Source organism: Haliaeetus albicilla, chromosome 21 (genome assembly GCF_947461875.1).
Source record: "Haliaeetus albicilla chromosome 21, bHalAlb1.1, whole genome shotgun sequence".
Taxonomy (NCBI): domain Eukaryota; kingdom Metazoa; phylum Chordata; class Aves; order Accipitriformes; family Accipitridae; genus Haliaeetus; species Haliaeetus albicilla.
Window position 1 is genome coordinate 6,082,841 of NC_091503.1, and position 21,283 is coordinate 6,104,123.

Below are 21,283 nucleotides of genomic sequence, written 5' to 3' on the forward strand. Positions count from 1 at the left end.
GATGCTTTTTCAGCCTTTATCACCTACTTGCCAGCACGTTGCCACATTCCAATTCTCTGCAGGTTCACCTGGATGCCCAGCATTACAGACCAAACTGTCCCACCACTGGAACAGAAATTAGTCACACTACGTAAAGTTAAAAATCTGTGAAAGTAGAGATCATTGCCTTGATCCTCCTCCCTCTACAATTTTCCATAAGGCTGTAACACTAGACAAGCACCATCAGTAAGCACTTTGAGATTTTCTTTATAAAAGCTCTGTTAGGAAACTTAAAGTGATCTGTATATTAAACTTTCCATGATTACAGTGACTGCAAAATATTTGTGTTCTGAAGAGCTGTAAACCAAGAGCAAAAATAAGCAGTGCTGTAGCTAGCTAAGGCACAAAACTGATCTGATCCAGAAAAGAAATCTCCTGTGATTTTATCAGCTCCAACCAGTTACCACTACCTACTGACAAAATAAATGAAAGCAGAACAGTGTCTCAAAAGTGCACTATGTAGGCCATAACCTTTTTTTTTCTTTAATAACTAGACTGGTACATCTAGCTACAAAAACACCTCTATTTCATTGTTTAATGAGTCACCTCTAGGCCCATTAGAACATGGGAACTATGTATACGAACTTAGTACTCCTACAGATCTACTAAATAAATGATGAACACTAATTTTAAAGGGCTATTATTATTAAAAAAATAACAATATGGTGAGATAGAGACAGTGCAGTGCCTGTATCTTTCCACATGTATGTTTTTTGTGGGTGTTTACCAGAAAGTAAGCCTTCGTATGAGCACAGATAACCACACAGACACATACAAACATACATCCACCTAGATTTATACTCAATCTTGCTAAGTAAGTCCGCATTTCTGAGACATATGACAAAGAATATTTAACCATATTGCCACTACAACAGTACTGGAAACAACCACAATCAATGTCTCAAAACTTCCAGAGTAACATTTGGCTTGAAGTTTTCTGAGGAGAGAAAAAAATAAATCTTCAGACTCAATGGACATTACGTCAACTGCACTACCTGCAGGCTCAATCATGACTTTTGACAGCAATTACGCAAACCTTCAGGTACTAGGAAATACTCGGAAGAATTCAAAAATTTGCCAAAGAAAGATTGCTGCACATGTTCACAAGCTATTTCTGAGTTACACTCTATGCAATAGTTTTGACTTCACTGATGCTGCATCAGGCATTAATCAGCAAAATTTCTGGCTCATTATCTTCAGTTAATTTTAGTGAGTCCTGCTTATTAAGCAGGGTTCATTCCCCAATTCTCTAAGTTGAAATTAAGCATTTAAAATAAAAACTAATCTCATACTGAGGCATCACTGCCCACTTGCTCACCAGATAAAAATATAATGTTATGAGGAGGAAAACCTGCATTTGGGGCCAATCACAGCAAGTCAAGAAGCAAAAAAGAAAGTCTAGAAAAAATTATTTTTATCATCAAATCTATGACATATTTTGCTAGTTTTCCACCCATCGTTTCACACTTCTAAAACTACACAGTTGTTACTAGATATCTTTTTGGCTGACAGTGAGTTAAGTGAAAAAGTTACCATCCACAACCTGCCCCAGTTCCTCATTAACATCCTTCTTCTCCACATGTTGCTGCCTCCTCAGATCCGCTAGCTTAACTGCCTGCATAGCCAGTTCTGGTGCCAGTCAAAACATTTAGTATCAGATTAAATTTTGTTTTTAAATGGAGGTTATTTGACAGAGACAAGTTAAGGAGAGGCTACAGATGCAATTCTACTGTCAGACGGGATATAATAACTTCTGGCAGGATGTGGTGAGGTAGGCTTGGAGCTGTAATCTTTCCACCAAGCTCAGCGGCAACGAAGACAGCATTTCAGACCACAGCGTTAAAGTTTTGGAGGATAGATGAGAGGAAGAAGTGGCAGAATACCAGTGACGCAACAGTAAACTTTCTTAGAGACTGGCTATGGCTTTAAGAAAAAAATCTGTCTCATGGAACTAAAAAAGAGACCAAAACTCCTCAGTTTTCTATGCTATCTTATGTTTATGGAATAGCCAAAACCAGTAAAAATATGAAATCAGGAGGACTCTCACAGGGCAGGTGGCGGCATTTACTAAAACTATATCCTTACAAGATAAGACTTATTCCAGGACTGGCCACATGCATACAAGGAAGCTTGTTTGAAGCTCTTACTAAACCCAGCAGCATTTAAAATTTACTATCCAACCAAGAGATGGTGCTGTGAGTAGGGTTCCTTAAGGAGACAGTCCAGATACTTTTACCTCTGGGCTTCCCAATTCTTCCCCTTCCTCAGTCATCTTACGGCCACAACAGCTGCCTCCAAGGCTTATGAGTTGGGTACATGTAAAGCCTGTCTCTAAGAGCCCATTTGTTGCCAAGTCCTACAGACCCAGCGGTCAAAATCAGGCAGCGGTTCAGCCCCTTTGGATACTTTATCTAACCAAGATCGATCATTAAATGTAAGTAAATGTTGCCTTCTACACAAGCTAAAAATTGCTATGTTGCACCGAGTAAGGAAACAGGAATTCACCTTCTTCTTGGGCTCCAGACCAGTGCTCTAGCCAGAAGGCTGTGCTTCTCCTCTCCGCTTAGTTCAACTAAAATTCATTCTCTGCTCATTTCACAACACCTAGAAATGAAAAAGAAGATCTTACTGAGATAGCATGGGAAATATTAATTTAATTTTGTCCCTTTTCAATAGCTGGATTAGGAGGTGTTTTGTAGGCCTGGTTCTAGACAGGAGATAATAAATTTCAGATGGGAATATCAAAGGCACTTGCAAAGCAATGTTATTGCGATGCTAACTCTGCATCTTTAACTCTTAAAATTATAAAAAGGACAGGTAGTCACTAACAAACACCAGAGATATGCCATGTTTTCTTTCTCTAGGGTCAGCAATCTGTAATAAATTCAAACAGATGACACACTCCTTCCATGGAAAAAGAAAGAAAAGGTAAGAGTGAAGTAGCTACTTTCATATTTCTGTCTGGATAGAACACACTCTAATCCGATTTCTCTGCTGGGAAGAAAAAAAAAATCTAAATTACCCTTTCTCATTCAAAAAAGTAGAAAAAAATTAGGGGTTTCTAGGAGACACTGCAACAGCAAAAATGATACAGTATACTTGCCGCTTCTAAGAAGTAGAAACATTTGATTATTTTGAAGTAGCTGGCCAGAGCTGGCAGTTGAACTCAATTACGATTCCATCAGGTGCCAGCTGATACATTCAATAGTGTTTGAGAGAAGATGAAATACAGTAGACCATGCAAATCATAACAGAAAGTAATCTCACTAAGCTGATACCAAGCCACTCCTTGCCTAAGAATAGGTCTCACATTCCAGATAAAGAAAATTTAAAACATTAACACTAAAGGATGAAATCACCTTAGCAAAATAATTTAAAAATACTTTTGTTTTAAAAGCACACTCCCACGGAACTTAAAGTGGACAAACATATAACATGGTATTCTCCTTGAAAAAGATCACAAATAATAACGAAGGTGGTATCTTGGCAAATGCAATGTCCACAGTGTTTTCTGTGTCCATCTGCAAGAGGCCTGTTTTCTCTATGCTATTTAGCATATGTTGGGGGGAGATAATAATAATAAGGTTGTCTGAGATTTCTCCAAAGGCTGCACAATGAACTACACATGTAGCATTTACTTAGGATTATCAAATGCAGCTGCACTGGAAATTAGGAAAATACTGAACATACACAGAAGTGAAGCAGTAGTCTCAGTCCTTCAGGGTGGTTGGTGCTTCCTTTTGCTTAATGCCAGCTAGGCCCCAACCCACCAAGAAAAGCACCACAGATTAGTATTTTCTGCCAGGCCACACTCTAAATTAACGTTCTTAATTGTAGTGGCATGCTGCTCAAGGGCAAAAAAATAATTCTAAACTCAGAGAAATCAGAAGAAGGACTTCAAATTCTGCCCTCCTAAATAAGAGGATTAAATGAGAGGGTTATCTTAAAAATTAAGTTAATATTTTAATTGCACAAAGAAGCTTTTTCTCATCATTATTTTCTAGAATGCTCTGTTGTCCAAGTCATTTTGCTTCAGAGAGCTTCAATTTCTTTCCTTCAGGTACCACTCCAGTGCCAAAAAGATCTTTGGTCCTCCTGGTAATCAGACTCTATTTTCTCTATGTTACCCCAAGATGTCATAAACATTTTGCTTCACCTCTGCAGGTTCATCTTCTCCTTTGGCCTTAAAGACATCAAACTCTATAAATCAATTCTGCTCTTGCCATTATGACAAGCAAGCCCTACTTATCCTTCTTGTGGCTCCAAGTCTTGAATTTTTCCGTCCACTAATGCTCTTACCTCTCCACAAACACTCCTGTTAAGTCTCTGTAAAAATATATATTTCTGCAAGAAGGGGACTTTGCTTCATAATTGGTGCAGGTAAAAAAGTATCCTCCAAAAGTAAGTCTAATTCTCTAATCTGGTTTCTCCAGTTACTGAAGTTTGGAGTGGAGTTCACATCCAAGGTGACTAGAAATGAGCACTTAATAGATGCAATACAGTTCCATGTCAAGACTATTAAAGAAGTATATTGCTACAGACTTAGAATTGGATTTGATCCCTGTGAAATCGCCATATAAATCCACAGAACTCAGCACATTATTATTTTTAAAAAATAGCAAATGATAAAGTAAACACTTACTGCAAATAGGACTGAAGACTGGACAATAACAGCAAAAATGTAGGTTGAAAGGAACTTTTGGAGATCGTCTAGTCTAGACTCCTCCTCAAGGCAGGGCTGCTTCCAAGTTAGGTTGGGTTGCTTTAGGGCCTTGTCCAGATGAGTTTTAAAAACCTCCAGAGATGAGGTCCCTCTCTAAGCAACCTGTCCCAGCGCTTAACCTCGCTCCCTGTGAAAAGCTGTCTCCTTACATCCAACGGGACTTTCCTTCATTGACACTTGTGGCCACTGTCCCCTGCCCTGTTGCTGTGCCCAGGAAAGCCTGAATCTGGCTCCTCTACTGCTCCTGCAACCAGCTCCCTGCAGTGCCTTCTCTCTCATCTCCTGACAAAACAGATCCTCCAGCACCTCAGTGGCCTCCCACTTAACACTTTGCATTTTCTTGACCTCCTTCTTGCTTTGGAGCACTGCAAAGTGGGCACGGCTGTCCTGCTGCAATGGAAGAGGAGAATCCCCTGCCCTGACCCGCCGGGCGCATGGCTGCCTTGCCTGTAATTCACTGCCCACCAGATCCCCATGTCCTTTTCTGCAGGACAGTTGCCAGCTGGGCCATAGTGTTGCACTGGGTAACGCCAAACCAAGTGCAGGACTTCTGCTGAGCTGTCTCTGTGAACAGTATTTACAGAGTCTCACGACAAGTAGTCCTGTCCTAAGAAACTTAAGCCTAAACTAGGTGAGACAAGTAGATGAGACAGGACGAAAAAAAACTGCTCAAGAAGGGCAAGCCATTAAAAAAGAGGCCAGTTAAAAGTTTTGAGCAGGATTCAGAGGGAGCATAAAGACAAATGCAAATTCAGGAGATTCTGTTCAAGGTGTGGGAGACAGATAAGTGAGAGACTCAAATCCAGGAATGGGTGATACAGATAAATAAAGCAATAGTATTAGAGTGTTACCTGGCCGTAAGGCGCATGAATAGAAGAACGATTGAAAGCAAAATAAGATTATGTACAACCTTAGGCACGCAGCTCACCTCTTCATTCAGTTATTTATTTCTTCACTTCTGAGATTCCAATTAGGCAACATCAAAGATACCACAAACCACTTTAGGTATAAAAAGGTCTTCAAAAGGAAAAGTAGTACTGCAGTCTGTCGGAGCTACCTGACAAAGAAGAGTTCAATAATCCTCTACTGCACTTGAGCAATAAGAAGTGAGAACTATAACCTTAAAATACAAGTAATGGAAAGAAATAGGTATGTGCCTGAAAGGAAATCTCAAATTCATCATGCTAAGCTTTCAAAGACAAACTTTAAACAAAATGGAGGTAGCTGAAAATACCTGTTCATTTTGCTTTTGAGAAAAACGAATCTCTCTGGCCTTTAGGCAGTAGAGAATTATGTGGTCTTTCGAACTGAAAAAGTGCAAACTGTAAGGGAACAGACTGAATAAATGTTAAGATGCCAGTCTCACAGGGCCTTTGGGAGCCTACTCAATAACAATATTTTTGAGATGTCTCACACAGGAATGGTGTATTTGTTATAGTTATTTACACCTTGCAGAGTAAGCTAATAAAGATGAAAGGATGTGTTTATGCATTAAGGAACAGAGACAAAGGAAATATCTGCATGAGAACACATAACAGGTATAAACAGGCCAGTCATTTTAAGGTAAGCTGAAAAGGAAAAAAACAAAGCAAAACGTAACAAAAAACTGGTAACTTTTAACTGGACCATAATACAAAAAAGATTAATGTTTTCCACTTAGCATCTTTCAAGTGTTGAAAAATTAGTCTGGTTAGTAGGGGTCTTTCCCTCATGTTGTGGCTTAAGCCCAGCCGGCAACAAAGCACCACGAAGCTGCTCACTCTACTCCCCTCCCCGGCCACAGTGGTATAAGGAAGAGAAAATATAAAGAAAAGCTCGTGGGTCAAGACAAGGACAGGGAGGGATCACTCACCACTTACGGTCATGGGCAAAAAACAGACACAACTTGGGCAAGAAAAAAAATCAATTTAATTTACTACATATCAAAACAAAACAAGGATAATGAGAAGCAAAACCCAACCTTAGAACACCTTCCCTCCAACCCCCTCTCTTCCCGCCTCAGCCCCACTCCTGGTTCTCTCTCCCTCCTCCCCCCGGCAGCGCAGGGGAACAGGGGACAGGGGCTGGGGTCAGTTCTCCACACCTTGTCTCTGCCGCTCCTTCCTCCTCAGGGGGAGGAGGACTCCTCACTCGTCCCCTTCTCCACCGCAGGGTGCCTCACATGGGCTGCAGTCCTTCCCACAGGCCAACCTTCAGTCCCAGCCTAACCCAGCGCGGGCTTCCCCAGTGAGCGGCGGCCATCTTGAGGGGCCTCCACCCCCTGCTCCGGCGTGGGCTCCTCTCTCCCTGGGCTGCAGGTGGGCATCTGCTCCCCCGCTCCCCTCCGTGGGCTGGGGGGACAGCCTGCCGCCTCACCGCGGGCTGCGGGGGCATCCCCTCCTCCTCACTGACCTCGGGACCCGCAGAGGGGTTCCTCTCACATCCCAATCCCCCGACTCACTGGGGGTTCCCCTCCAAAATCTGTTCTCCCAGAGGCGCTACCGCTGTTTCTGAGGGGCTCGGCCTGGGCCAGCGGCGGGTCTGACTCGGAGCTGCGGAAGCTTCTGGCAGCTTCTCACAGGAGCCGGCCCTGCGGACCCTCCCCCGCTACCAAAACCCCGCCACACAAACCCAAAACAGCTCAATTTAGGTAAAGACTTGAAATGCAGAATTCATTTAGTCTTCTCAGCAAAAAGAAACATCCTTATCATAAAAAAGGCAGAGGCAAGTAATTGGATGAACAGTTTCCTAAATATGTAAAGATGATTCCAGCACTACTGTCACAGCTGTTGTAGATGGGACAAGGGTGGTATCCAACATCCAAAAATGAGACGTATACATCTAAGAAGGCTTCTTGAGTAAGCCCGATGTCAACCCTGCTGCAAAGACCTGCTTCCTGACTACATGTTTTCTGTGCATTTTGTTCAGGCTACAATAATGATGGTAGCTGTGGAGAAGCCCCTTGGTTAGTATGATGGGAAGGTTAATACCAACAGAAGCCATCTCCATTGCAGAAGTTCTTCCTGTGCTGTTGAGCAGGTGTTTGGGGGTTGTGTGGTGGAGTTTTCGTAGCAGGGGAGGGGCTGCAGGGGTGGCTCCTGTGAGAAGCTCCTAGAAGCTTCCCTGGCTCCAAGTCAGAGCTGCCTCTAAGTCAGATCCACCTCTGGCCCAGGCCGAGCCCATCAGCGACGGTGGTAGTGCCTCTGGGAGAACAGACTTAAGAAGGGGAACCTGCAGTGGAGAGAGGGGTGGAATATGAGAGAAGCCCTTGTGCAGACACCAAGGTCAGTGAAGGAGGAGGGGGAAGAGGTGATACCCCCGCAGCCCGCAGTGAGGCGGCAGGCTGTCCACCTCCCAGCCCACGGAGGGGAGCGGGGGAGCAGATGCCCACCTGCAGCCCGGGGAGAGAGGAGCCCACGCCGGAGCAGGGGGGTGGATGCCCCCCAAGATGGCCGCAACTCCATGTGGAAGCCCGCGCTGGAGCAGTCTGTGCCTGAAGGACTGCAGCCCGTGGAAAGACCCACGCTGCAGCAGTTCATGAAGAGCTACAGCCTGTGGGAAGGACTCACGTCGGAGGAGTTGTAGAGGACTGTCTCCTGTGGGAGGGACCCCACGGAGGAGCAGGGGAAGAGTGCAGAGTCCTCCTCCCCCTGAGGAGGAAGGAGCAGCAGAGACAGCGTGTGGCGAGCTGACCCCAACCCCCATTCCCCGTCCCCCTGCGTCGCTGGTGGGGAGGAGGGAGAGAGAACCAGGAGTGGAGCTGAGCCCGGGAAGGAGAGAGGGGTGGGGGGAAGGTGTTTTAAGATTTTATTTCTCATTATTCTGCTCTGATTTGATTGGTGATAAATTAAACTAATTTCCCCAAATCGAGGCTGTTTTGCCTGTGTTGGTAATTGGTGAGTGATCTCTCCCTGTCCTTGTCTCAACCCACGAGCGAGCCTTTCATTATATTTTCTCCTCCTCACCCCACCAGGGAGGAGTGAGCAAGCGGCCGCATGGTGCTTTGTCGCCGGCTGGGCTTAAACCATGACAGCAAGAGTGCCAATAAAAAGCTGAGGCCCTTGGCCGAGGACCTAAACGCATCTCAAGGTTGGGATCCAACTCAGTATGCAAATGTATTTTGCCCTGGTGAGCCAACATTAAGCAGAAGATAGGTATAATTTTCAGTATCTAGTATATTGCTCATAATATCCTAAAAATAATTATAAACACTGATTATTGGGTCTGAGCCTGTAATCCTCTTTAGGAGTAAGATACCTACTGCATAAATAACTTCTTGAGAAAAAAAAGATCAACTTCGTTATGTGGCAACCTGTAAAACTAACTACATCTTGTGAAAAGAGAAAAATAAGGAGGCATAAAGGAGCTGACTCTAATTGACACCTTTACTACAATAATCTGGAACAATACTTCAAGAGGAGCAAAAAACAGGTTTAGTCATGGCCTTCTTTTCTTGCATCGTATAAAAAAAAAGTTTTCAATCTTTCTTAAATGATGTCTTTTTACTTCTTTATTGAATTCTTTATTTAATCTCTTTTATCCTTTCCTTTCTGCTCTTTTTAAGCAATTGCTAAAATTACTCAGCAGAATTGCACATCAGGTATACAGTACTTCCTGTCATTGGCATGAGATATATGGGAGATGGGAGCTTAAGAGGCCAGTCATTATGTGCAGTCCATAAGCTAACATTTCCTGCAGACAAAATATGTTCACAGTTATAGCAGGGATGCTGCCAAATTTGATTTAAACTATCCATTTAAAGTTCTTTGTTTCTGCCACTAATCAAAGTCCATCTCTGTTCCAAATATAATGTTCTCTAATGTCAGGTATATTGAGGACTCCACCAAAATGGAGCAAAGAACTTGGACCTCTAATGTAGCTACAGCTAAAATACAGACAGAGGTGAAAATACAGAGTGGGCAGTAATGAAAAAGTCATGAAAAAGTATAAAGACATGAGGAAAAAAAGCAGGGAGTTGGGAAGACAAAAACTCAGCAAGAACGATTGTCCCATCCTCAACAGCAATGGAGGTTTGTGCTTCCCCACCTGAGTGGTAACTGTCTAGTGCACTGGGACTCAGCAGGAACCCACACCTGAGTTAGCAGGCATTACAATAGTCTGCCTAGGAGCAGGTTAGCCTTACCCTTACCTATCTACTGTTTGCATCAGCCAACAAGTAATTGCTATGTACTTGTAAGTTCAGTAAACTCCTGCTTGCAAGTCTGTGGATAGTAAAAGATGTTCAAATAAAAGTGACACAGTAGAGGAAGGGTACAGAAAATAAAGGTACAGTTTGATTAAAGAGCTATCTATCAGTTTGAATTTACTAATATTGCAGTTTTTAAACTAAGAAAATTAAGGTGGCCTTCCGGTTTCACAAAAGATAAACAACTTTGCCACATCGGGAAATCAGCTCATATTTTTAAGTCTGAATGTTGATAGAACACTGTTTTTCAAACAGTTTGCTTCGTTTTGAAGCTGCTTATGTGGCAACGTCAGGAGATGATAAAGAAGAGCAAAGTGTTTCCCTTTAGGGCTAACACCGTATGTGGACATTACAGGAATGTCATTATCAAAAGCTTTGGTGTCACAACAATATCACCAGCAATCTACAAAGATTGACTAGACAGACTGACAGGCTTAAGACCTTGTCTACAAATCAATTTGTATGGCATTCAGTTTCTAGTTCTCCTTTTCCTGAATACAGTGATGCCAGAGTGTCGACGATCCTCAGAAGACAAAACCCAATTCTATTTTAAAGTTCCTCTATTTAGTTTACAGATGCCATAAACTTACCTAAATATTTATTAATATTTTTCAAAAAACATAAACCTGAATCGGAAAGCTGTAGATTTGGAGGGGGTTGCGTACCAAATCACATTAATTCACGAGCTTTAATTTTAATTAATACACTGAAGTCCGGAACAAAATATTTACAAGCTGTCCTTTAATATAAGAGTCTTTTAATAAAACCACTCATCTTTCACCTGGTATGAAATATGAATGCTAAGTATAGAAGCATCCATGTTTTTGGATTTCTGCAAATTTAAGAAAAGTAATACCCTGGTTTTAAAATCAAAATTACAACTATATGTTGCAAATAAGTACGTGCACACGAGTCCCAAAACGTGCACATCCATTTAAATGAGCCACATGCACGGGGACATTCTTGAGTTTTGCTCTGCAGGGGAGTCACAACACTCATTAAAATATAATAAGCTCCACAATGAATAGAGCAAGTGCTCATTATAATGTAATGAGCAATAATTATCACACAATGGTCCTGTGGAGTAAACTCATTCCATTCTGAGAATGTTATACCTTTTTTCTTAAAAAAAAAAAGCATAAATGGGAGCTTCTCCCATCTCTGTTCAGAACTAGGAAACATATAGGCATGTTGACATGACATAGTATATTTGACCAAACACACTACCATAATGTAACAACAGAAGCCAAACTGACTTCAGTAGCACAATGGGCATTAACAGCTTTAGGAAATCAGTCCTCACCTGACCTTATATAGTCTGAAACAGCTCAAGTTCATTAGCCTTCAAGCGACAATGCAAGGCTATATAATCAACAAAGCTCTTCCTGCTGGCTTTGCTTGAGAGGTATTTACAAACCTCCTGAATAGGTTTCTGTCTAGGAGGCTACTTTTCAAAGACATGTACAAAGGAACATCCCTCTGGTAATCTTTTCCATTCATCTGCCTCATGGCTAAAGAAAGATTATCGAAATAAAGGTGCCCTATTTTTCTTTCCCCACATCCAGCCTGTTACTCCCCACATTTTCACTGCATTAGATCCAGAACTTCCCAAACCGTCATATAAAATGACATAGCTCTCTCATCTCGCAGAAAGTTAACCCAAGAAACAAACAAACCAAACCAAACCAAACCAAACCACCCACCCCCCCGCCCTTCCAAACCCAAGCCCTACCAAAAAGCAGCAACTTGTTGGCTGGGTCATCTTGCATAAATTGTCCATAAGCTCCTCTGTGCTCTCAGGCTCCCTTCTCTGGTAACACACATCCATCTACTGACACACATCCACTACCTTTTTCACCTACAGTATAAAACATGGCTGGTATTAGCATGATGCAACTGTTCCAGCTGGATCTGAGAAACAGAAAGGCCTCCTCTAGGACAATATTCATGTAACAGGATCACTCCCTCCAAACCCTCTAAACCTAGAGCGTCCAATTTACAGCACACAAGCCACATGCACCACCAGGCCAACGTGTTTATATCCCAGCAGCAAGCCGGGGACTGATCCATGGTACTCCACCGGCACTGGCGACCTGCTCCCTATCTATTGCCCATAACGTGCCTGGTAAACACCTGGGAAGAAGTCGCTGCTGCATAAAGGCACTTCTAGCAGCAGGTCACATCATCTGCTCCAGGAACAGTGTCCTGGTTTCGGCTGGGATAGAGTTCATTTTCTTCCTAGTAGCTGGTATAGTGCTATGTCTTGGATTTAGTGTGAGAAGAATGTTGATGACACTGATGTTTTCAGTTGTTTCTAAGTAGTGTTTAGACTTAGTCAAGGGTTTTTCAGCTTCTCATGCCCAGCCAGCAAGAAGGCTGGAGGGGCACAAGGAGTTGGGAGGGGACACAGCCAGGACAGCTGACCCAAACTGGCCAAAGGGATATTCCATACCATGGGATGTCACGTCCAGTATATAAACTGGGGGGAGTTGGCCAGGGGACTTCACGGCCTGGGGACTGGCTGGACACTGGTCAGCGCGTGGTGAGCAATTGTGTTGTGCATCATATTCTATTATTATAATATTATTATTGTTGTTGTTTATTTTGGTTGTTGCTGTTATTGTTGCTGTTATTATTATTTTCCCTTCCTTTTCTGTCCTATTAAACTGCCTCTGGCTCAACCCATGAGTTTTACTTCTTTTTTTTTGATTCTCTCCGCCATCCCTCTGGGTGGGTGGGGAGTGAGCGAGCGGCTGCGTGGAGCTTAGTTGCCGGCTGGGGTTAAACCACAGCAAACAGTAATCACCTTCCCACCACACTGCTTCCTGGGGCAACTCTGGGGCACCCACCATGTTAATGCACTGTGAACCTCATGCCTAGGATAGCTGTCCTGAGAATATACAGAAAAACAAATAAATCCAGTTTATTTAGGAAAAACTAGACCTCGTATGAATCAATTGTACCATGAATACTTTGCAGTCTTTACCTGACACTGAAAGCAGCTCAACCAGCCAGAAATGTTGAGTGCCACTTGAAAACATATGTTTGCTTGCAGATTGTCTTACCACTTTCCAAAACCACTTAGAAGGGTTTCTAATACAAAGCTATGTTGGATTTCAAAGCGCTAGTTGTGCATTCATGGAAATTGAATGAGTATAAGAACAAACATTACATTTCTTCAGCAGTTTTTTAAAAGAAGTCTTAGACGGTTCACAATTAAAAAAAAAAACAGAAAAAAAAACAACTTAACATACAATGCTAAATGAACTGATTATTTTATACCTTCTGCCATGCAAATACAAAAATATTTAAGATGTCTCTAGGCTGAACAGGCAAGATAATAACTCTCAGCTCAAATTCCCTAATATGAATGCAAGAATTTGTGCTTTAATGAATGGCAAATACATAACAAATTTTCTTCATCAGCAAAGTGTGTGGAAATTGCATGTAATAAATGATGTGTAGCTTTTTTTTGTGACTCCAGTAAGAAGACTTATTATTTATGAGAAAGAACAAAATGTAAAACATAAAAGAAAGTGATTGAGGACTGTAATCCAGACATAAATTAGTTTCCTTTTTATTTTTAAATATTGGCAGTTCCCATGGGCAGTTAATAGCTGCCATGCTAGAGTGCTGCTCATATGCCCTAGTTTTATTCCACCTCTCCTGAAAGCCAAGATTTTACGCTTAGAAGAGTCAGCAGTTCCCAGGTGCTAATACAATATATCAGTGTTAAAAATACCTTCCTACAGTCAAATGAAATCCTTCTCACTATTGAACAAACTAAAGGCGCTACCTCCCTTTTAGCAGCTACTTCTTCCTTCAAATACGCACAAACACATGCACATACACTCCAACACCCTCAAAATTAATAGCAACACTCTTCCTGTCCTGCTGTTATCATTTAATATGTATAATATGACTGAAATAACCAGGGAGCTGCTAAAGTCCTGTGTACAGCCCCCATCAGTTAATATTTAAAATAAGGAAACAATAACTAGACATGATTTGGGGTTTAGGAACTAACCACTAGACAATGGGGCTTTATGTTTATGTCAGAAAAGGTAAGGGATTGTGGTCTGGAAAATAAACCTTGAAGAACCGCTTGGAACCGCCAAGATTAGGGAAGAAGTAGGTAAAAGGTAATTCCTACCCAGGAAGATTGCGACCACCAACTCAAATGATATCACCTACTCAAAAGAAGACAATGAAGGAAGGAGACAGAGTCTGTGCACTGATTTACATGAGGGGCAAAGAAGAAAGAACCAATCTAAGGAAAATAACAATGAATATGTATTAGTTAAGTGTGTAAATGTGAGCATTTTTGAGACAAGGGTGTGCTGTCTTGAGACAGGCACCCATTCATGCACATCAATGAAATTAATTTGAAAATACCTCTACTCTGTGCGTTACTGGCTTGCACACTGGGTAAATGAACCCTGTTTGTGGGACAACACTGCCACCATTGCTAAACTATTAAAATTTTTACTAGTTATAGGAAGGTTGTCTAATGAAGGAGCACTTGCACTTTACAAATAGTACTGAATTCACTGGGACAGGGTCTCAAACCTGGTTCTGAATATCTCAGATGCTTGCCCTACTACTATGGAGATAGTCTCTATGTTGCTGGGGTTTTTTTAATTATTTATTCTATCCATTTGAGTACCATCAACAGCAGAACATGACAGAAAGTTTGACTGAATCCTAGCTAGAAATCCGAGCCTGAGAAATTTCACCCCCTGCCCCAATTCCAAGCGTCAGCTTAAGCCTCATTCCAACAACTGCCCTATACAGAAATAGTGTTTACAAGGAAAAGACAGAACATAAATATTTCCTCTGGGCAAGGCATAATTACTGATAATGAAAAGCACTTCATAGTCTCTTGGACCAAAAGATTTTCATTCACAGCTCTCCCACCACCCAATAAAAGTGTGAATTAAACAGAATTCAAATCCAAATGTATAACTTTGTTATTAAATATATTACTCATTTGGTTAAGTAGTCTAATCATAGAATATTATTCAAAATAAATCATTTAATATAATCATGGAAATGCACATTCCCATCTGTGAAAATAGGCAGACTTGGGTCAAAGAATACTTCATTGTACCACCACATGATGTGTTCAATAACTTTTACATGCTTTTAACAGTACCAAGGATCGTTCTTTTTTTAAAAAGCCAATTTCCATTTCTTTGTACCTTCCCAAAGAGTATGTGTGTGCATGCGTAACCCTATATGTATCGCTGTGCCTATTAGGGCTTAATGGCAATTAATTATGAAACAATACAGTGCATGATGGAGACACTGGACCAGGCTGCTCAGAGAAGTTGTGGATGCCGCACCATTGGAAGTGTTCAAGGTCAGACTGGATGGAGCTTTGAGCAACCTGATCTGGTGAAAGACATCCCTGCCCATGGCAGCGGGGTTGGAACTGGATGATCTTTAAAGGTCCTTTCCAACCCAAACCATTCTGTGACTCTATGATACACCTGGAAATACCAAAACAGGGAGTCAACCAAACACAGAGTTGGTTGTTTCCAGTAGGAATACTGCACAGGGAGAAGACATAATGGGCAGTGTTTAGACCACCTGCATTTAGGCATGTACTTCAGTTCAAGCTACCTATGTCACCAGCAGGGAGAGGCAGGTTTCTCCACCAAACAGTTCAAAACTATTCAAGTGCAAGACCCCACCACAGCGCATGAAAAACCTGAAGCTGGCTGATTTGCAATGCCAAGTCCACCGCCCCCGCGGGTGGATCGGCTGAGGACACAGCAGTCCTCAGTTCCACCTCCAGCAAACTGTGCTATGGAAAAGCATGCCCATCCTATCGCCTCGCTCCTTCCATCTGCTAAGTCAAGATGATGTGACTGATCCCTCTTGTAAAGGACTTTCAGGGTTCAATATTACAGACTATGCAGTACTACACACACCAAAAAATCTCAAAGGTTGCTACAGTCCTATGGTAGAAATGCAGCCAGTACCTGAGCTAGCTTGGGTATTTTTATATGATGCTTCACAAACACCCTTTAAAATTTGTCCATTTAAGCACTGGACAAATTGAAACCTAGGTAAGGTGGAGTGAGGATGGAAGAAATATGTCTGTGACCTAAATATATCCCCCCTTGCAAGAATATTTGCTTAAAAGAATCAAATAGTTTCATGAAGAGTGGGGAGCCAAGTTTGTAATTGTAAAATAACTCTCCGCCTTTTCTATGATAACAAACCCAGCCTTAACTCTGTTCAGGTTTGAAGTAATTCCACAGAAATAAAAATGGCAATTGCCATCATGCAAAATCACTATTCTTACAGGCCTCCGGCATCTGTTCAATGTATTTTCAGTATACAAGAACTGCAGATGTGTAAACGCCACCAAGTTGCTTATCAATTACTTATAGAGCTACATGACTATGTTATTCTGGTTGTGCTCAATGCACAAAAACATTATTTAAAAACAACCAACCCCAAAACAACAACTCTCCCCCACCCCCCCAAAAAACAACAACAACAAAAAAAACCAACAGCAAAACAACCAAATAGGAGGTGAGGCTTATGCATGAGACTTGGGGGATTTGAAGGGCATCTAGCAACTGTAGCAAGTGTAAAGTTACCTCACTCCCTTCAAATCCCCAACTGGTTTCATTTAAATTCCTGTTGGTTCTCCACCTGCATATTAAGACCAGCACAAAAAGTAATGGTACATTATTTAAAGCATCTCAGTATCAGTAGTTTGTTTGATAAAGCCTGTTTTGGAGGAAAAAAAATCTCATTCTGCCAGTCTTCCTTCTCCCTTATGGGAGACATGATTATTTCGGCTCCCAATTCAGGAGCTTCTTAAAAATTCTACTTCAGTTCTTGGATTGAATTTTCAAACTCCATGCAGCTTCGTTTGCTGGAAATGGATAGCCAAATTGTGTTTATAATCAAAACTGATTTACAGAGTAATGAAGACACTAACACTTCAGTATTAAGCTCTGCAATATTTCTTTAAAACAACATTGTACAATATTCGTTCTGTAATTATTGTTCAATGTTCATGTCATACATGAAGTTACAGAGTGCTTCAGGGACTTGTCTAAGATTGCCCATCAAGTAAGTGGTGAATTAAAGCACTTCACCCTGATTTATCACTGGACTACACTCTCTTGAAACTAGAACACTGTTGACCAAGGAAATTAAGTTTTCTACTATAATTAATGCTAGTGAGGTTTACATTCTACATTATATAAACCTTTGTAGGCAATTTGGGGGTTTTCATATTATTTCCGCTTATGACCTTCATATATGCATCTCCTTCCTCTAGGAGAAGATGAATAGAATCTATTCTATGAATAGAATCACTTTATATTGATTTTTTTTTTTTTTTTTGCTATGTATTTCCTCCCCTTCCTGTCATGTAAGTTGCCACCTTTGTTTTGCATTGCCTACAAGCAAACTGCCCCAAAGTGTCCTGCTGGCTGATTAGCTTAGGCCCCTTTGCAGGACAGGTCGGCCAGAGCTAACTAGCTGTTAACTGTCCAAGCTGGAGCTCATGTTCATCTGCATGGAACAGATGACTCACTGGTATTTAGCTGGTTTGATTCAATCTGATAACACTGATAATTTTCAGCACCACTTGTATTAACAGAAACGTAGTGCTTAATGAGAGCAGGAGCTTCCAGACCTAGAACAGGATTTTTCATACCCTTCAAATTTCATTTATCAGCCTGAGATGTAGGTTGAAGTCTTCCATATAACCATATTGGGAACTAACAACTCAATTACTCACATTTTAAATGTGTTATTTTTCTAGTTGTTGATAAATATCCAGTCCTTATTAAACCAGTGATTAAACTTAAACTGAGTTCAGAGACAATTTTTTTTTTAATTTTTTTGTAATCACTTTTAAATACAGATTGTTCCCTGAAGGGGAACAATACATAAATGTTACGCACCACAGGAATGTCAGTACTAGCACAGTAACAACTGTACCTCTCTGGCACGCACACATACACTCTCACACACTTATTTTGGATGTTGAAGACATTTATCCCCAGTTGTTTTATAACATTGCATATGTTCACCGGAACTATTACCACGAGCCAGCACAGCATGCACCAATAAAGTGGTTGAGTTAGAGTCTCTGCATTGCAGGACAAAAACACTAGACAACAATAATTTTAATGTAGGTAGTAAAGAATGCTGCTCTCAAATTAAACTACTTGAGGAATTAAACAGGTCAAAGTATAAAAACTTCAACTGGCATTTTGTCCTAATAGCGGGGTCAGCACTCCTACCCTGGTGAAGCCTTATAGGATCCTCAGCACCTACAAGTGGAAGGAATTTAGTTTTGAATCTCATCTGTAAATGGTTCAGTCAGCAACACAGTGCCCCCTAAGCCACGCTTGTGCACTGGATCTGCTCCCATTTAAAGGCAAGTGTTGTCTGACACACTATTTCTCCTGTCATTTTTTAGAGGGAGAAGGTAACAGAGAATGGGGTGGTTTGGGGTTTTTTTCAGTTTGCTTGTCTGTTTTCCTCAGTAGAAATAAAACAAAGTTATCTATTGGTGTCCTTAAGTAGGATGACTAGTAATTTTAACTAACTACAAAACTATTACGTTGTTTCCATAGGTTCACATTAAAACAAAACAAAAAAAGAGCCACACCTTAATTTGCATTAGGTAACTATAACATACCATGTCTTCTTCAGAAAAGTCTGAAATGAAATATTCTGCCAAAGGCAGTGGAGTAGGTTAGGGAAGCCTTTGGGTTATTTCTCTGTGAGTCTTCTTACCTTTACAGTTAGGCAAAATGCCAAACATATGCCAAACTTTTAAATTAATTTAATATTTCCCCTGAAGACAAACATTTACTATCATCCAGGAGAAGGACAGTTATTGCAGAAGGAAGGCTTCAGTGTTTTCACACAACTGTATATGATTGACTGCAGCAGAGAAGTAAAGCCTTGGAAATGAGGAGCTATGCTTAGTGGCTTGGAATAAAAAATAAAATCTTTACCTTGAATAGAGGCAGTAATTTTATCACCTATGCTAACTGAAATAATAATTTTACCTGTGTTTTCCTTCGTACTTCTTTTGATCACTAAAAACTAATGGGGCATTGATGTTCATGAAATTGGATTTATCCCAAACCCTAATCTGAATGATGAACTACATTAAAATACAAGAAATGTTCACGCTGCTTTACAGAGACCCACTGAGATAAATACATGCAGGGTTGTACATTTGCCACGTTTCACTGGCTTCCATACCCTGTCCTCCCTGTATCTCATCACTCGTGTACACAAACCAGACTCTCTCTTTCACAGGCACACACAGACGCACGCACACAGAGAGGGGTTCAGGACTACCTTGTTTTCAAAGGTACACGTTAGTGAAGTCATCCTGAGGAACTCCTTGCTTGCAAAAACACTCAGTTCCAGACCACTGGCAGGGCAATTGGTGAAAATGTGATGTGAACTAAAGGCACGCTGTAGTTTCCATTCATTAAGAAGGATACCATGGGGGTGGGCTTGGAAGAAATGAAGAGAGGATTCTTTTCTGGCTGTCCATTATTTACAGTGCCCTTTACACAAAGTAAAGTTGGGTCACTGCTTGAGCCTTGACGAGCAGCTAAAGGTAAATCTGAAAGAGGTTGGTTTTGTTTGGTTGGGGTTTTTTTTCCCTGCGATTTCAATCCTCAGTCATCACATAATATTGCAGACACGGGGGAAAAAAAACCAAAACCCACAACTGAAACTGCTATTCAAATATCAAGCTTACTGTTCTCCCCATACAGTCTCACATGGCGTGCTTTTTGCCTAGAGACGCTCACGTATGCGAGTTGAGCTAAAGAATCTGCCTGCCATCCCCACTAAAACGCATCTGCACATTATTCCCGCAAGTTAAGCAGCAGAACTGTAGAATTCCGAGCACGGTCACGCACAGACACACACGCACACAGCCCGCCGCTACCTTGCTGCGCCTGTATTCTGCGGGTCCCCTTGTAATCGCCTCGGATGAGCCAACGCGATCCTGCAGCACCGCACGGGTAAGGCTCGCGTACCAGCGGCAACTTTGAGACGGCCACATTACAGGTTGTGGACCCGCTGCGATAGCGTCAGCGCACGAACCGTTCCGCCCTGCTCGCAAGGCTGTGGCAGCAGCACCGCTGCCCACAAACGTCCCTGTCGCCCCGCACCAAAGTGTCGGTTTCGTTTAAGCCTTACCTTGGCTGACTTGCCCTAACTGGTGACAAGGCACTTTAATTTATAAGAAGCGAACGGGGACTTTTCGCAGGGCCCGGCGGCACCGCTGCTCGCCCGTCCTCAGAGAGGCACCGGCCCCGGCTCCGCGTCCCTCGGAGCCCCCGGCCCCGGGAGCCCCCGGCCCCGCTCCTGCAGCGCCGGCAGCCCGGGCGATTGGCTGCGCCGCCGCCCGCCCCCGCTCCGCTCCCTCCTCCTCCTCCCCCCCTCGCTTCCCCCCTTCTCCGGCACTTCGGGGCCGCACGCAGCCTCCCGCCAGCAAATGGCAGACCCCGGCCGGCGCCGGCGCTCGGCAGGCGGCGGCGATTCCTCCCTCCGTCCCCTCCCTCCCGGTGGAACGGGCGCCGGCACCTCTGCGTCCGCCGAACCGCCCCGCTTCGCGCTTGAGCTGCTGAAGGAGGACGGCTCCGGCTTGGCGACAGCAAACCCCCGAATTCGGTGCCGGGAAGGCGGGGACGGGGACGGGGGGACGGGGGAGCGAGAGGGCTGGGCGGGGGGCGAGGGGAAAGCGGGCTGGACGGCCCCGGGGCGGCAAAGCCGGCGGGGAATTGTCGCCTTTCTGGGCAAAGGCGTCGCAGCCCGCTAAGCGCTCCAGGGCCGGCTCCTTCGGCAGCCAGCCGCGGCACGGTCCGGCGGGGGCTGCCAGATTCGGACCCAACGCTGCCCCTTAACGCTCCTTCCAAGCCTGCTGGGGCACCGGAGCTTTCGCCTTGGCCACCCGGCCCCTTCCAGATCAGCCCCGCTCCTGGAAAGCCTTCCCGCCCTTCGACGCCCCCGTATTCGTATTACCAACGCCATAAACTGTAAGTTGGTGGGTCATTTATGTCCTTGCAGGCTGGTCTGCATCAAGGCAGGCTGGCTGATGCAAAAGCCATTCCGAAATCCGGACCTCGTAGCACAGCTCTACTCCAAACACACCTTACGTGGAATTAAGATTAATGGCATCCTCCTCATTCAGGGTTTTGGCAACGGAGCAAACGTGTCAGACTCTGCTTATCCAACCTGCTAAGGCAGTGTATTAAAAATGTAATTAACATCGAAGTGAAAGCCCTGGCACATACCCCACTGGCACAGACGAACCTCACTTC

The 21,283-nt window shown here is 43.0% G+C and overlaps 1 protein-coding gene across 11 annotated transcripts in view; it reads right to left on the reverse strand.

The window, feature by feature from the left end:
• The window catches only part of CDH18 (cadherin 18), a 506,683-nt gene that overhangs the window by 223,154 nt on the left and 262,246 nt on the right, over window positions 1-21,283 (reverse strand). For 5 of the 11 annotated variants that reach the window (XM_069808901.1, XM_069808904.1, XM_069808900.1 and 2 more), the window contains one exon: window positions 2,545-2,643. The exons of 4 other annotated variants lie outside the window; for them this stretch is intronic. The gene's annotated coding sequence lies outside the window, so the exon portion shown is untranslated. Of the gene's footprint in view, window positions 1-2,544; window positions 2,644-20,159; window positions 20,325-21,283 lie in introns of those variants that run through there. 2 more of the 11 variants (XM_069808902.1, XM_069808905.1) reach the window with 2 other exon arrangements.